Below are 14,923 nucleotides of genomic sequence, written 5' to 3' on the forward strand. Positions count from 1 at the left end.
TTACAAGACCAGTGCTCTAACCCCTGAGCTATGGAGCCACTTGGTTAAGTTATTTTATACACATTTTGGTGTCTGGTTGAGGATGGAAAATGATATACAGCAAATTTCAAATCTTTTCTGGTAAATGTACTTTTTTCAATTACAATTGTTGTGTTTATGGTCATCTTAAGGTTCTTCAAGATTGCATCAAGACAGTCACATAAAATTGGCAAAGTAGTTGTAGTCATCTATAATGGACTAGGAATGTATTACTTTACTTCTTAACGAGCTGTAGGAGAGAGGCCAGGTTAACATAAAACAAAAGATTTTATCCTCCTGCCTTATAAAGGAACACTTCAACTTTGGTTTTCATTATACTTTAGCACTAATATGACAATTAAAAATGTAGGCTTATGTATACTGTTTTCATTCTCTTGGTTCTATTTATTGTGATGTTGAATCCTTTTCAAATAGCCTATTCAGATATATATATATGCAATATCTATAATTGAGGCATACCTGGGAGACACTTTGAATCAAATTATTTAAATGCATTTTAAAATGAGCTGTTTTATGTTAGTGTGGTGTGTACATAATAGAGATCCAAAATTGGTCATACTTTCCATGGCTTTCCAACTTAAGGATCCATAGGGTGGAATTATTTCAAAATGTTATAGCCGGACATCTTTATAGAATTATTTGTAGTCATTAGTGGTAATTTCCCTGAGTGTGCTTGCACGTGTAGAGTATATATGCTTACATGTTCAAATCAGCCATCAGTTATATCTATTGGCACCTATGTTCAAAATATTGGTATCAATTGCGCAAGATGAAATCTGCTCTATGCAATGCATGTTGATATGTGCTTTAACTGCTCTTTTTAAAGTTAAATAATAGGAAATCTCTAATGTTTATTTTATAATGATGGTGAATAACCATGCTGGGAGTTTCAGTTTGAAGGAAATTGGTCCAATAAAAGAAAACACAAATGTTTTCAAATATGCTCTTGATACCAGTCCATAGGTTAGACTGAATGCGATATGTGTCTTTCCAATTTGGATATACAAGTGTATTCATCATCTTCTCATTTAGCATACTAAAGCAGAGTATTGCAATATAGGTTGCTGCAACTTAAGTTTTAGCAGGAGTAACAATAATGAGACATTAGGCCCCAGTGAGATTTGAACTCACGACCCCTGGCTTACAAGACCAGTGCTCTAACCCCTGAGATATGGAGCCACTTGGTTAAGTTATTTTATACACATTTTGGTGTCTGGTTGAGGATGGAAAATGATATACAGCAAATTTCAAATCTTTTCTGGTAAATGTACTTTTTTCAATTACAATTGTTGTGTTTATGGTCATCTTAAGGTTCTTCAAGATTGCATCAAGACAGTCACATAAAATTGGCAAAGTAGTTGTAGTCATCTATAATGGACTAGGAATGTATTACTTTACTTCTTAACGAGCTGTAGGAGAGAGGCCAGGTTAACATAAAACAAAAGATTTTATCCTCCTGCCTTATAAGGGAACACTTCAACTTTGGTTTTCATTATACTTTAGCACTAATATGACAATTAAAAATGTAGGCTTATGTATACTGTTTTCATTCTCTTGGTTCTATTTATTGTGATGTTGAATCCTTTTCAAATAGCCTATTCAGATATATATATATATGCAATATCTATAATTGAGGCATACCTGGGAGACACTTTGAATCAAATTATTTAAATGCATTTTAAAATGAGCTGTTTTATGTTATTGTGGTGTGTACATAATAGAGATCCAAAATTGGTCATACTTTCCATGGCTTTCCAACTTTAGGATCCATAGGGTGGAATTATTTCAAAATGTTATAGCCGGACATCTTTATAGAGTTATTTGTAGTCATTAGTGGTCATTACCCTGAGTATGCTTGCACGTGTAGAGTATATATGCTTACATGTTCAAATCAGCCTTCAGTTATATTTATTGGCACCTATGTTCAAAATAACGGTATCAATTGCTCAAGATTAAATCTGCTCTATGCAATGCATGTTGATATGTGCTTTAAATGCTCTTTTTAAAGTTAAATAATTGGAAATCTCTAATGTTTATTTTATAATGATGGTGAATAACCATGCTGGGAGTTTCAGTTTGAAGGAAATTGGTCCAATAAAAGAAAACACAAATGTTTTCAAATATGCTCTTGATACCAGTCCATAGGTTAGACTGAATGCGATATGTGTCTTTCCAATTTGGATATACAAGTGTATTCATCATCTTCTCATTTAGCATACTAAAGCAGAGTATTGCAATATAGGTTGCTGCAACTTAAGTTTTAGCAGGAGTAACAATAATGAGACATTAGGCCCCAGTGAGATTTGATCTCACAACCCCTGGTTTACAAGACCAGTGCACTAACCCCTGAGCTATGGAGCCACTTTGTTAAGTTATTTTATACACATTTTGGTGTCTGGTTGAGGATGGAAATTGATATACAGCAAATTTCAAATCTTTTCTGGTAAATGTACTTTTTTCAATTACAATTGTTGTGTTTATGGTCATCTTAAGGTTCTTCAAGATTGCATCAAAACAGTCACATAAAATTGGCAAAGTAGTTGTAGTCATCTATAATGGACTAGGAATGTATTACTTTACTTCTTAACGAGCTGTAGGAGAGAGGCCAGGTTAACATAAAACAAAAGATTTTATCCTCCTGCCTTATAAAGGAACACTTCAACTTTGGTTTTCATTATACTTTAGCACTAATATGACAATTAAAAATGTAGGCTTATGTATACTGTTTTCATTCTCTTGGTTCTATTTATTGTGATGTTGAATCCTTTTCAAATAGCCTATTCAGATATATATATATGCAATATCTATAATTGAGGCATACCTGGGAGACACTTTGAATCAAATTATTTAAATGCATTTTAAAATGAGCTGTTTTATGTTATTGTGGTGTGTACATAATAGAGATCCAAAATTGGTCATACTTTCCATGGCTTTCCAACTTTAGGATCCATAGGGTGGAATTATTTCAAAATGTTATAGCCGGACATCTTTATAGAGTTATTTGTAGTCATTAGTGGTCATTACCCTGAGTGTGCTTGCACGTGTACAGTATATATGCTTACATGTTCAAATCAGCCTTCAGTTATATTTATTGGCACCTATGTTCAAAATAACGGTATCAATTGCTCAAGATTAAATCTGCTCTATGCAATGCATGTTGATATGTGCTTTAAATGCTCTTTTTAAAGATAAATAATTGGAAATCTCTTATATTTATTTTATAATGATGGTGAATAACCATGCTGGGAGTTTCAGTTTGAAGGAAATTGGTCCAATAAAAGAAAACACAAATGTTTTCAAATATGCTCTTGATACCAGTCCATAGGTTAGACTGAATGCGATATGTGTCTTTCCAATTTGGATATACAAGTGTATTCATCATCTTCTCATTTAGCATACTAAAGCAGAGTATTGCAATATAGGTTGCTGCAACTTAAGTTTTAGCAGGAGTAACAATAATGAGACATTAGGCCCCAGTGAGATTTGATCTCACGACTCCTGGTTTACAAGACCAGTGCACTAACCCCTGAGCTATGGAGCCACTTTGTTACGTTATTTTATACACATTTTGGTGTCTGGTTGAGGATGGAAATTGATATACAGCAAATTTCAAATCTTTTCTGGTAAATGTACTTTTTTCAATTACAATTGTTGTGTTTATGGTCATCTTAAGGTTCTTCAAGATTGCATCAAAACAGTCACATAAAATTGGCAAAGTAGTTGTAGTCATCTATAATGGACTAGGAATGTATTACTTTACTTCTTAACGAGCTGTAGGAGAGAGGCCAGGTTAACATAAAACAAAAGATTTTATCCTCCTGCCTTATAAAGGAACACTTCAACTTTGGTTTTCATTATACTTTAGCACTAATATGACAATTAAAAATGTAGGCTTATGTATACTGTTTTCATTCTCTTGGTTCTATTTATTGTGATGTTGAATCCTTTTCAAATAGCCTATTCAGATATATATATATGCAATATCTATAATTGAGGCATACCTGGGAGACACTTTGAATCAAATTATTTAAATGCATTTTAAAATGAGCTGTTTTATGTTATTGTGGTGTGTACATAATAGAGATCCAAAATTGGTCATACTTTCCATGGCTTTCCAACTTTAGGATCCATAGGGTGGAATTATTTCAAAATGTTATAGCCGGACATCTTTATAGAGTTATTTGTAGTCATTAGTGGTCATTACCCTGAGTGTGCTTGCACGTGTACAGTATATATGCTTACATGTTCAAATCAGCCTTCAGTTATATTTATTGGCACCTATGTTCAAAATAACGGTATCAATTGCTCAAGATTAAATCTGCTCTATGCAATGCATGTTGATATGTGCTTTAAATGCTCTTTTTAAAGATAAATAATTGGAAATCTCTTATATTTATTTTATAATGATGGTGAATAACCATGCTGGGAGTTTCAGTTTGAAGGAAATTGGTCCAATAAAAGAAAACACAAATGTTTTCAAATATGCTCTTGATACCAGTCCATAGGTTAGACTGAATGCGATATGTGTCTTTCCAATTTGGATATACAAGTGTATTCATCATCTTCTCATTTAGCATACTAAAGCAGAGTATTGCAATATAGGTTGCTGCAACTTAAGTTTTAGCAGGAGTAACAATAATGAGACATTAGGCCCCAGTGAGATTTGAACTCACGACCCCTGGTTTACAAGACCAGTGCTCTAACCCCTGAGATATGGAGCCACTTGGTTAAGTTATTTTATACACATTTTGGTGTCTGGTTGAGGATGGAAAATGATATACAGCAAATTTCAAATCTTTTCTGGTAAATGTACTTTTTTCAATTACAATTGTTGTGTTTATGGTCATCTTAAGGTTCTTCAAGATTGCATCAAGACAGTCACATAAAATTGGCAAAGTAGTTGTAGTCATCTATAATGGACTAGGAATGTATTACTTTACTTCTTAACGAGCTGTAGGAGAGAGGCCAGGTTAACATAAAACAAAAGATTTTATCCTCCTGCCTTATAAGGGAACACTTCAACTTTGGTTTTCATTATACTTTAGCACTAATATGACAATTAAAAATGTAGGCTTATGTATACTGTTTTCATTCTCTTGGTTCTATTTATTGTGATGTTGAATCCTTTTCAAATAGCCTATTCAGATATATATATATGCAATATCTATAATTGAGGCATACCTGGGAGACACTTTGAATCAAATTATTTAAATGCATTTTAAAATGAGCTGTTTTATGTTATTGTGGTGTGTACATAATAGAGATCCAAAATTGGTCATACTTTCCATGGCTTTCCAACTTTAGGATCCATAGGGTGGAATTATTTCAAAATGTTATAGCCGGACATCTTTATAGAGTTATTTGTAGTCATTAGTGGTCATTACCCTGAGTATGCTTGCACGTGTAGAGTATATATGCTTACATGTTCAAATCAGCCTTCAGTTATATTTATTGGCACCTATGTTCAAAATAACGGTATCAATTGCTCAAGATTAAATCTGCTCTATGCAATGCATGTTGATATGTGCTTTAAATGCTCTTTTTAAAGTTAAATAATTGGAAATCTCTAATGTTTATTTTATAATGATGGTGAATAACCATGCTGGGAGTTTCAGTTTGAAGGAAATTGGTCCAATAAAAGAAAACACAAATGTTTTCAAATATGCTCTTGATACCAGTCCATAGGTTAGACTGAATGCGATATGTGTCTTTCCAATTTGGATATACAAGTGTATTCATCATCTTCTCATTTAGCATACTAAAGCAGAGTATTGCAATATAGGTTGCTGCAACTTAAGTTTTAGCAGGAGTAACAATAATGAGACATTAGGCCCCAGTGAGATTTGAACTCACGACCCCTGGCTTACAAGACCAGTGCTCTAACCCCTGAGATATGGAGCCACTTGGTTAAGTTATTTTATACACATTTTGGTGTCTGGTTGAGGATGGAAAATGATATACAGCAAATTTCAAATCTTTTCTGGTAAATGTACTTTTTTCAATTACAATTGTTGTGTTTATGGTCATCTTAAGGTTCTTCAAGATTGCATCAAGACAGTCACATAAAATTGGCAAAGTAGTTGTAGTCATCTATAATGGACTAGGAATGTATTACTTTACTTCTTAACGAGCTGTAGGAAAGAGGCCAGGTTAACATAAAACAAAAGATTTTATCCTCCTGCCTTATAAGGGAACACTTCAACTTTGGTTTTCATTATACTTTAGCACTAATATGACAATTAAAAATGTAGGCTTATGTATACTGTTTTCATTCTCTTGGTTCTATTTATTGTGATGTTGAATCCTTTTCAAATAGCCTATTCAGATATATATATATGCAATATCTATAATTGAGGCATACCTGGGAGACACTTTGAATCAAATTATTTAAATGCATTTTAAAATGAGCTGTTTTATGTTATTGTGGTGTGTACATAATAGAGATCCAAAATTGGTCATACTTTCCATGGCTTTCCAACTTTAGGATCCATAGGGTGGAATTATTTCAAAATGTTATAGCCGGACATCTTTATAGAGTTATTTGTAGTCATTAGTGGTCATTACCCTGAGTGTGCTTGCACGTGTAGAGTATATATGCTTACATGTTCAAATCAGCCTTCAGTTATATTTATTGGCACCTATGTTCAAAATAACGGTATCAATTGCTCAAGATTAAATCTGCTCTATGCAATGCATGTTGATATGTGCTTTAAATGCTCTTTTTAAAGTTAAATAATTGGAAATCTCTAATGTTTATTTTATAATGATGGTGAATAACCATGCTGGGAGTTTCAGTTTGAAGGAAATTGGTCCAATAAAAGAAAACACAAATGTTTTCAAATATGCTCTTGATACCAGTCCATAGGTTAGACTGAATGCGATATGTGTCTTTCCAATTTGGATATACAAGTGTATTCATCATCTTCTCATTTAGCATACTAAAGCAGAGTATTGCAATATAGGTTGCTGCAACTTAAGTTTTAGCAGGAGTAACAATAATGAGACATTAGGCCCCAGTGAGATTTGAACTCACGACCCCTGGTTTACAAGACCAGTGCTCTAACCCCTGAGATATGGAGCCACTTGGTTAAGTTATTTTATACACATTTTGGTGTCTGGTTGAGGATGGAAAATGATATACAGCAAATTTCAAATCTTTTCTGGTAAATGTACTTTTTTCAATTACAATTGTTGTGTTTATGGTCATCTTAAGGTTCTTCAAGATTGCATCAAGACAGTCACATAAAATTGGCAAAGTAGTTGTAGTCATCTATAATGGACTAGGAATGTATTACTTTACTTCTTAACGAGCTGTAGGAGAGAGGCCAGGTTAACATAAAACAAAAGATTTTATCCTCCTGCCTTATAAAGGAACACTTCAACTTTGGTTTTCATTATACTTTAGCACTAATATGACAATTAAAAATGTAGGCTTATGTATACTGTTTTCATTCTCTTGGTTCTATTTATTGTGATGTTGAATCCTTTTCAAATAGCCTATTCAGATATATATATATATGCAATATCTATAATTGAGGCATACCTGGGAGACACTTTGAATCAAATTATTTAAATGCATTTTAAAATGAGCTGTTTTATGTTATTGTGGTGTGTACATAATAGAGATCCAAAATTGGTCATACTTTCCATGGCTTTCCAACTTTAGGATCCATAGGGTGGAATTATTTCAAAATGTTATAGCCGGACATCTTTATAGAGTTATTTGTAGTCATTAGTGGTCATTACCCTGAGTGTGCTTGCACGTGTACAGTATATATGCTTACATGTTCAAATCAGCCTTCAGTTATATTTATTGGCACCTATGTTCAAAATAACGGTATCAATTGCTCAAGATTAAATCTGCTCTATGCAATGCATGTTGATATGTGCTTTAAATGCTCTTTTTAAAGATAAATAATTGGAAATCTCTTATATTTATTTTATAATGATGGTGAATAACCATGCTGGGAGTTTCAGTTTGAAGGAAATTGGTCCAATAAAAGAAAACACAAATGTTTTCAAATATGCTCTTGATACCAGTCCATAGGTTAGACTGAATGCGATATGTGTCTTTCCAATTTGGATATACAAGTGTATTCATCATCTTCTCATTTAGCATACTAAAGCAGAGTATTGCAATATAGGTTACTGCAACTTAAGTTTTAGCAGGAGTAACAATAATGAGACATTAGGCCCCAGTGAGATTTGATCTCACGACTCCTGGTTTACAAGACCAGTGCACTAACCCCTGAGCTATGGAGCCACTTTGTTAAGTTATTTTATACACATTTTGGTGTCTGGTTGAGGATGGAAATTGATATACAGCAAATTTCAAATCTTTTCTGGTAAATGTACTTTTTTCAATTACAATTGTTGTGTTTATGGTCATCTTAAGGTTCTTCAAGATTGCATCAAAACAGTCACATAAAATTGGCAAAGTAGTTGTAGTCATCTATAATGGACTAGGAATGTATTACTTTACTTCTTAACGAGCTGTAGGAGAGAGGCCAGGTTAACATAAAACAAAAGATTTTATCCTCCTGCCTTATAAAGGAACACTTCAACTTTGGTTTTCATTATACTTTAGCACTAATATGACAATTAAAAATGTAGGCTTATGTATACTGTTTTCATTCTCTTGGTTCTATTTATTGTGATGTTGAATCCTTTTCAAATAGCCTATTCAGATATATATATATGCAATATCTATAATTGAGGCATACCTGGGAGACACTTTGAATCAAATTATTTAAATGCATTTTAAAATGAGCTGTTTTATGTTATTGTGGTGTGTACATAATAGAGATCCAAAATTGGTCATACTTTCCATGGCTTTCCAACTTTAGGATCCATAGGGTGGAATTATTTCAAAATGTTATAGCCGGACATCTTTATAGAGTTATTTGTAGTCATTAGTGGTCATTACCCTGAGTGTGCTTGCACGTGTAGAGTATATATGCTTACATGTTCAAATCAGCCTTCAGTTATATTTATTGGCACCTATGTTCAAAATAACGGTATCAATTGCTCAAGATTAAATCTGCTCTATGCAATGCATGTTGATATGTGCTTTAAATGCTCTTTTTAAAGATAAATAATTGGAAATCTCTTATATTTATTTTATAATGATGGTGAATAACCATGCTGGGAGTTTCAGTTTGAAGGAAATTGGTCCAATAAAAGAAAACACAAATGTTTTCAAATATGCTCTTGATACCAGTCCATAGGTTAGACTGAATGCGATATGTGTCTTTCCAATTTGGATATACAAGTGTATTCATCATCTTCTCATTTAGCATACTAAAGCAGAGTATTGCAATATAGGTTGCTGCAACTTAAGTTTTAGCAGGAGTAACAATAATGATACATTAGGCCCCAGTGAGATTTGATCTCATGACTCCTGGTTTACAAGACCAGTGCACTAACCCCTGAGCTATGGAGCCACTTTGTTAAGTTATTTTATACACATTTTGGTGTCTGGTTGAGGATGGAAATTGATATACAGCAAATTTCAAATCTTTTCTGGTAAATGTACTTTTTTCAATTACAATTGTTGTGTTTATGGTCATCTTAAGGTTCTTCAAGATTGCATCAAAACAGTCACATAAAATTGGCAAAGTAGTTGTAGTCATCTATAATGGACTAGGAATGTATTACTTTACTTCTTAACGAGCTGTAGGAGAGAGGCCAGGTTAACATAAAACAAAAGATTTTATCCTCCTGCCTTATAAAGGAACACTTCAACTTTGGTTTTCATTATACTTTAGCACTAATATGACAATTAAAAATGTAGGCTTATGTATACTGTTTTCATTCTCTTGGTTCTATTTATTGTGATGTTGAATCCTTTTCAAATAGCCTATTCAGATATATATATATGCAATATCTATAATTGAGGCATACCTGGGAGACACTTTGAATCAAATTATTTAAATGCATTTTAAAATGAGCTGTTTTATGTTATTGTGGTGTGTACATAATAGAGATCCAAAATTGGTCATACTTTCCATGGCTTTCCAACTTTAGGATCCATAGGGTGGAATTATTTCAAAATGTTATAGCCGGACATCTTTATAGAGTTATTTGTAGTCATTAGTGGTCATTACCCTGAGTGTGCTTGCACGTGTAGAGTATATATGCTTACATGTTCAAATCAGCCTTCAGTTATATTTATTGGCACCTATGTTCAAAATAACGGTATCAATTGCTCAAGATTAAATCTGCTCTATGCAATGCATGTTGATATGTGCTTTAAATGCTCTTTTTAAAGATAAATAATTGGAAATCTCTTATATTTATTTTATAATGATGGTGAATAACCATGCTGGGAGTTTCAGTTTGAAGGAAATTGGTCCAATAAAAGAAAACACAAATGTTTTCAAATATGCTCTTGATACCAGTCCATAGGTTAGACTGAATGCGATATGTGTCTTTCCAATTTGGATATACAAGTGTATTCATCATCTTCTCATTTAGCATACTAAAGCAGAGTATTGCAATATAGGTTGCTGCAACTTAAGTTTTAGCAGGAGTAACAATAATGAGACATTAGGCCCCAGTGAGATTTGATCTCACGACCCCTGGTTTACAAGACCAGTGCACTAACCCCTGAGCTATGGAGCCACTTTGTTAAGTTATTTTATACACATTTTGGTGTCTGGTTGAGGATGGAAATTGATATACAGCAAATTTCAAATCTTTTCTGGTAAATGTACTTTTTTCAATTACAATTGTTGTGTTTATGGTCATCTTAAGGTTCTTCAAGATTGCATCAAAACAGTCACATAAAATTGGCAAAGTAGTTGTAGTCATCTATAATGGACTAGGAATGTATTACTTTACTTCTTAACGAGCTGTAGGAGAGAGGCCAGGTTAACATAAAACAAAAGATTTTATCCTCCTGCCTTATAAAGGAACACTTCAACTTTGGTTTTCATTATACTTTAGCACTAATATGACAATTAAAAATGTAGGCTTATGTATACTGTTTTCATTCTCTTGGTTCTATTTATTGTGATGTTGAATCCTTTTCAAATAGCCTATTCAGATATATATATATGCAATATCTATAATTGAGGCATACCTGGGAGACACTTTGAATCAAATTATTTAAATGCATTTTAAAATGAGCTGTTTTATGTTATTGTGGTGTGTACATAATAGAGATCCAAAATTGGTCATACTTTCCATGGCTTTCCAACTTTAGGATCCATAGGGTGGAATTATTTCAAAATGTTATAGCCGGACATCTTTATAGAGTTATTTGTAGTCATTAGTGGTCATTACCCTGAGTGTGCTTGCACGTGTAGAGTATATATGCTTACATGTTCAAATCAGCCTTCAGTTATATTTATTGGCACCTATGTTCAAAATAACGGTATCAATTGCTCAAGATTAAATCTGCTCTATGCAATGCATGTTGATATGTGCTTTAAATGCTCTTTTTAAAGATAAATAATTGGAAATCTCTTATATTTATTTTATAATGATGGTGAATAACCATGCTGGGAGTTTCAGTTTGAAGGAAATTGGTCCAATAAAAGAAAACACAAATGTTTTCAAATATGCTCTTGATACCAGTCCATAGGTTAGACTGAATGCGATATGTGTCTTTCCAATTTGGATATACAAGTGTATTCATCATCTTCTCATTTAGCATACTAAAGCAGAGTATTGCAATATAGGTTGCTGCAACTTAAGTTTTAGCATTAGGCCCCAGTGAGATTTGATCTCACGACCCCTGGTTTACAAGACCAGTGCACTAACCCCTGAGCTATGGAGCCACTTTGTTAAGTTATTTTATACACATTTTGGTGTCTGGTTGAGGATGGAAATTGATATACAGCAAATTTCAAATCTTTTCTGGTAAATGTACTTTTTTCAATTACAATTGTTGTGTTTATGGTCATCTTAAGGTTCTTCAAGATTGCATCAAGACAGTCACATAAAATTGGCAAAGTAGTTGTAGTCATCTATAATGGACTAGGAATGTATTACTTTACTTCTTAACGAGCTGTCGGAGAGAGGCCAGGTTAACATAAAACAAAAGATTTTATCCTCCTGCCTTATAAAGGAACACTTCAACTTTGGTTTTCATTATACTTTAGCACTAATATGACAATTAAAAATGTAGGCTTATGTATACTGTTTTCATTCTCTTGGTTCTATTTATTGTGATGTTGAATCCTTTTCAAATAGCCTATTCAGATATATATATATGCAATATCTATAATTGAGGCATACCTGGGAGACACTTTGAATCAAATTATTTAAATGCATTTTAAAATGAGCTGTTTTATGTTATTGTGGTGTGTACATAATAGAGATCCAAAATTGGTCATACTTTCCATGGCTTTCCAACTTTAGGATCCATAGGGTGGAATTATTTCAAAATGTTATAGCCGGACATCTTTATAGAGTTATTTGTAGTCATTAGTGGTCATTACCCTGAGTATGCTTGCACGTGTAGAGTATATATGCTTACATGTTCAAATCAGCCTTCAGTTATATTTATTGGCACCTATGTTCAAAATAACGGTATCAATTGCTCAAGATTAAATCTGCTCTATGCAATGCATGTTGATATGTGCTTTAAATGCTCTTTTTAAAGATAAATAATTGGAAATCTCTTATATTTATTTTATAATGATGGTGAATAACCATGCTGGGAGTTTCAGTTTGAAGGAAATTGGTCCAATAAAAGAAAACACAAATGTTTTCAAATATGCTCTTGATACCAGTCCATAGGTTAGACTGAATGCGATATGTGTCTTTCCAATTTGGATATACAAGTGTATTCATCATCTTCTCATTTAGCATACTAAAGCAGAGTATTGCAATATAGGTTGCTGCAACTTAAGTTTTAGCAGGAGTAACAATAATGAGACATTAGGCCCCAGTGAGATTTGATCTCACGACCCCTGGTTTACAAGACCAGTGCACTAACCCCTGAGCTATGGAGCCACTTTGTTAAGTTATTTTATACACATTTTGGTGTCTGGTTGAGGATGGAAATTGATATACAGCAAATTTCAAATCTTTTCTGGTAAATGTACTTTTTTCAATTACAATTGTTGTGTTTATGGTCATCTTAAGGTTCTTCAAGATTGCATCAAAACAGTCACATAAAATTGGCAAAGTAGTTGTAGTCATCTATAATGGACTAGGAATGTATTACTTTACTTCTTAACGAGCTGTAGGAGAGAGGCCAGGTTAACATAAAACAAAAGATTTTATCCTCCTGCCTTATAAAGGAACACTTCAACTTTGGTTTTCATTATACTTTAGCACTAATATGACAATTAAAAATGTAGGCTTATGTATACTGTTTTCATTCTCTTGGTTCTATTTATTGTGATGTTGAATCCTTTTCAAATAGCCTATTCAGATATATATATATGCAATATCTATAATTGAGGCATACCTGGGAGCCACTTTGAATCAAATTATTTAAATGCATTTTAAAATGAGCTGTTTTATGTTATTGTGGTGTGTACATAATAGAGATCCAAAATTGGTCATACTTTCCATGGCTTTCCAACTTTAGGATCCATAGGGTGGAATTATTTCAAAATGTTATAGCCGGACATCTTTATAGAGTTATTTGTAGTCATTAGTGGTCATTACCCTGAGTGTGCTTGCACGTGTAGAGTATATATGCTTACATGTTCAAATCAGCCTTCAGTTATATTTATTGGCACCTATGTTCAAAATAACGGTATCAATTGCTCAAGATTAAATCTGCTCTATGCAATGCATGTTGATATGTGCTTTAAATGCTCTTTTTAAAGATAAATAATTGGAAATCTCTTATATTTATTTTATAATGATGGTGAATAACCATGCTGGGAGTTTCAGTTTGAAGGAAATTGGTCCAATAAAAGAAAACACAAATGTTTTCAAATATGCTCTTGATACCAGTCCATAGGTTAGACTGAATGCGATATGTGTCTTTCCAATTTGGATATACAAGTGTATTCATCATCTTCTCATTTAGCATACTAAAGCAGAGTATTGCAATATAGGTTGCTGCAACTTAAGTTTTAGCATTAGGCCCCAGTGAGATTTGATCTCACGACCCCTGGTTTACAAGACCAGTGCACTAACCCCTGAGCTATGGAGCCACTTTGTTAAGTTATTTTATACACATTTTGGTGTCTGGTTGAGGATGGAAATTGATATACAGCAAATTTCAAATCTTTTCTGGTAAATGTACTTTTTTCAATTACAATTGTTGTGTTTATGGTCATCTTAAGGTTCTTCAAGATTGCATCAAGACAGTCACATAAAATTGGCAAAGTAGTTGTAGTCATCTATAATGGACTAGGAATGTATTACTTTACTTCTTAACGAGCTGTCGGAGAGAGGCCAGGTTAACATAAAACAAAAGATTTTATCCTCCTGCCTTATAAAGGAACACTTCAACTTTGGTTTTCATTATACTTTAGCACTAATATGACAATTAAAAATGTAGGCTTATGTATACTGTTTTCATTCTCTTGGTTCTATTTATTGTGATGTTGAATCCTTTTCAAATAGCCTATTCAGATATATATATATGCAATATCTATAATTGAGGCATACCTGGGAGACACTTTGAATCAAATTATTTAAATGCATTTTAAAATGAGCTGTTTTATGTTATTGTGGTGTGTACATAATAGAGATCCAAAATTGGTCATACTTTCCATGGCTTTCCAACTTTAGGATCCATAGGGTGGAATTATTTCAAAATGTTATAGCCGGACATCTTTATAGAGTTATTTGTAGTCATTAGTGGTCATTACCCTGAGTATGCTTGCACGTGTAGAGTATATATGCTTACATGTTCAAATCAGCCTTCAGTTATATTTATTGGCACCTATGTTCAAAATAACGGTATCAA

The 14,923-nt window shown here is 33.1% G+C and overlaps 10 non-coding genes across 10 annotated transcripts in view; all 10 read right to left on the reverse strand.

Annotated features, from left to right (window-relative positions):
* The window catches only part of TRNAT-UGU (transfer RNA threonine (anticodon UGU)), a 73-nt gene extending 35 nt beyond the window's left edge, over window positions 1–38 (reverse strand). The window contains exon 1 of the tRNA in view: window positions 1–38. This exon is cut by the window's left edge and continues 35 nt beyond it. This is a non-coding gene — a tRNA (tRNA-Thr).
* Window positions 39–1,145: 1,107 nt separating this feature from the next.
* Window positions 1,146–1,218, reverse strand: TRNAT-UGU (transfer RNA threonine (anticodon UGU)). Its single transcript has one exon. It is a non-coding gene; the product is annotated as a tRNA-Thr (tRNA).
* A 1,109-nt stretch (window positions 1,219–2,327) lies between these two features.
* On the reverse strand, window positions 2,328–2,400 carry TRNAT-UGU (transfer RNA threonine (anticodon UGU)). Its single transcript has one exon. It is a non-coding gene; the product is annotated as a tRNA-Thr (tRNA).
* Window positions 2,401–4,687: 2,287 nt separating this feature from the next.
* Window positions 4,688–4,760, reverse strand: TRNAT-UGU (transfer RNA threonine (anticodon UGU)). The gene has a single exon. It is a non-coding gene; the product is annotated as a tRNA-Thr (tRNA).
* Window positions 4,761–5,867: 1,107 nt separating this feature from the next.
* Window positions 5,868–5,940, reverse strand: TRNAT-UGU (transfer RNA threonine (anticodon UGU)). Its single transcript has one exon. It is a non-coding gene; the product is annotated as a tRNA-Thr (tRNA).
* Window positions 5,941–7,047: 1,107 nt separating this feature from the next.
* Window positions 7,048–7,120, reverse strand: TRNAT-UGU (transfer RNA threonine (anticodon UGU)). Its single transcript has one exon. It is a non-coding gene; the product is annotated as a tRNA-Thr (tRNA).
* A 3,469-nt stretch (window positions 7,121–10,589) lies between these two features.
* Window positions 10,590–10,662, reverse strand: TRNAT-UGU (transfer RNA threonine (anticodon UGU)). Its single transcript has one exon. It is a non-coding gene; the product is annotated as a tRNA-Thr (tRNA).
* A 1,087-nt stretch (window positions 10,663–11,749) lies between these two features.
* On the reverse strand, window positions 11,750–11,822 carry TRNAT-UGU (transfer RNA threonine (anticodon UGU)). The gene has a single exon. It is a non-coding gene; the product is annotated as a tRNA-Thr (tRNA).
* A 1,107-nt stretch (window positions 11,823–12,929) lies between these two features.
* Window positions 12,930–13,002, reverse strand: TRNAT-UGU (transfer RNA threonine (anticodon UGU)). Its single transcript has one exon. It is a non-coding gene; the product is annotated as a tRNA-Thr (tRNA).
* A 1,087-nt stretch (window positions 13,003–14,089) lies between these two features.
* On the reverse strand, window positions 14,090–14,162 carry TRNAT-UGU (transfer RNA threonine (anticodon UGU)). Its single transcript has one exon. It is a non-coding gene; the product is annotated as a tRNA-Thr (tRNA).
* Window positions 14,163–14,923: the final 761 nt, after the last annotated feature.

The sequence above is a fragment of the Taudactylus pleione genome, unplaced genomic scaffold, assembly GCF_031769625.1.
Source record: "Taudactylus pleione unplaced genomic scaffold, aTauple2 ptg000117l, whole genome shotgun sequence".
Lineage (NCBI taxonomy): Eukaryota > Metazoa > Chordata > Amphibia > Anura > Myobatrachidae > Taudactylus > Taudactylus pleione.